This window comes from Nestor notabilis, unplaced genomic scaffold, assembly GCF_000696875.1.
Source record: "Nestor notabilis isolate BGI_N333 unplaced genomic scaffold, ASM69687v1 scaffold14182, whole genome shotgun sequence".
Classification (NCBI taxonomy): Eukaryota; Metazoa; Chordata; class Aves; order Psittaciformes; family Psittacidae; genus Nestor; species Nestor notabilis.
In genome coordinates, this window is record NW_009917127.1 from 26,423 (window position 1) to 28,971 (window position 2,549).

Sequence of the window (2,549 nt, forward strand, 5' to 3'; positions counted from 1 at the left end):
GGATTCCTAAGTGCCTATGCTATTCATTAACGAAAACACCCAGCCCTGTTTGGGAACCTGTGAATCTAAAATTAGGCTGTTATCTCCTGGTGGGCTTGTTCCTGCAGTCCCGCCACGAAGCCACACGCCCATGAGGAATGCTGGGCACTGATCTCACAGCACTGCTTCTTGGCAAGCTCTGCTCCTCTGCCTTGTCTCAGCTGCAGATCTATCCACTGCACCATCCACTGCTCATCCAGTTTGCACTGATGGGGAACAAGCTCTCTGCTGTTACCCCAAGGCTCCTTCTCCCTTCTGAAACACTCCCAAACATTAATCCAGCTTTCCCCAGGATCCGGCAGCCTCTGTCCTTACCCTTCCCAGATCCCCCTTCCCATGCAGATTTAATTGACCCTGCTATAAGGGTGCTGAGGCGCTGGCACAGGGTGCCCAGAGAAGCTGTGGCTGCCCCATCCCTGGCAGTGTTCAAGGCCAGGTTGGACACAGGGGCTTGGAACAACCTGCTCTAGTGGAAGGTGTCCCCTCAGCTCTGAGCACCTCCAGACTTGATGCGAGACAAATACTTTCTCTCCCAGTGGGTTATGTCCCAGGCTTCACTGGAATGGGCAGGATTTCTGGAGGGTTTAGGATCCAAAAGCAGCTTCCACCTTGTTAGAGTCATTTAGTAGCTAGGAGCACAGCTTGTGAGTTTGGGAGCCAGGAAAAGCCTCTCTCTGGCAGCACTGAGGGATACTCCAAATCCTCATGTCTACAGCACCCTGTTGCTGACAGAGAGCACTGCATGCACACAGCTTCCAGAGCTGTAGCAGCACAGAAACACATAGCATGGGAGAGGAGCCTAACAGCAAGCTTGCTTCCTCTTCTCCTGGTACACAAAGGTGGCCAACCCTGAAATCCTCTGGGATCCTTATCTGCACTCACCAACTCACCAATAAGCAGGTCTCAGGTTTTGAGTATCCATACCTCTTATATCAAAACCTCTTTCTTCTGCCTCAAACTAGATCCATCTCTTGCCTTATAGTGAGAGAAAAAGCTCTGCCAGGCTGGACACACCTTTCTGTCCTCCGTTTATTCACTGCCTCATAGAAAATGCTTCTGCTGTGTGAGTAGGAACATCTCTATTACAAAAAGATATGCAATAAGTCACCAAGTCACTGTTTAGATACCAGAGCTGGCCAGGAAATTAGAGTCTCTCCCAAATACTCACTACAGATATCAAATCTGAGACAAAACAAAAGTCCATTTAAATAAAAATCCCTATTTAAACAGCAGGTTTTCCTCCATAAGTCCAGTGGGAGCCCTTCAGAGCCAAGTGCCTCCTATTAAGTGTCTGCACAGCACCAGCACCAGGCCCTTGATCCTAATTTGCACCCTTTGGTGCCATTGTTATGTGAATGAGCAATAGTCCTTCTCCACTTCCTGATCCCAACAGTTCCTGCAGGCCCTGCTGCACCGTTAGGCATTGCCTGGATTGCTCCGAAACACTGGGCTTTGGAGGACAATTCTCTTCACACACTTTCCCTGGACAACGTCATAAGAGCCACCTCAGGCTCCACGTGTGTCGAAATAAATCCGAGAGGGGGTTTGTGACTCCAGCCCTGAGAGGTGATCCCCTGCTGACAGCAGCCACGGAAAGCAAGGAATTGCACCTGGCTGTGGACACACAGCCACGTATTTCCTTTGCTGTCCAGTAGCTCGAGGCTGCCCCTGTGGTACAACACGTCCCATGTGCCCTGTCCAGGTCTGGGATCCCACCGTGTCCTAACTCCTCACTGAAACAAAGCCAGCGCAGGCCCTTCTTCCCAGTTACGTAACTGATTTCCATGTGGACAGAGCCCTCGGGCTTCAGGGAGCTGTGGTGTATACAGCAGGTCTTATACCTGGGACTGACAGGAACCCGTGAGCACGATCTGCTACAGAGACACCAAACAAGCAATAAACCCCCCAACTGACCATGGAGGAGCAGCTCCTTCCTCAGCAGGGACAGCCAGGCATTGCCATGGCAATACTTCAGGCACAGCTATATCCATCCATGACCTACTTGTCAAACACAAAGCTAGGGATACCTCCTAACTAGCACAATGGACAGAATTCAGTTCCTCCTGCACCTTCTTAGAGACTTCTGAGCTAAAATAACTTGGATTTCATCTGTTTCAAAAGGTCTGTGACTCACAGAGCCACATGCACTGCCCGTGCAGAGCACATCTGGGTGCAAATTCAAATACCATACCCCAGAGTTGGATCAGGGCTGCAGGGGGGGCTCCCCAGAGCACAGCAGAGGGGCAGAATCCCCTCCCTGACCTGCTGCTCATGCTCTGGGGGTGCAGCACAGTACACGGGGGGGTTCTGGGCTTAAGCACCAGGTCATTGGGAGCTTCTCCTCACCCGCCCAGCCCCCAAAGTCCTCCTCCTCAGGGCTGCTCCATCCAGCCTCCCCCAGCCTGCTGAAGACACTAACTCTGAGATCCTCACCACGTGAATGAGAACAATTACAAGGTGTTTAATAAGGAAAGGGAGCTGAAACCGTGTTTAGATTCGCTGTGCAGGGC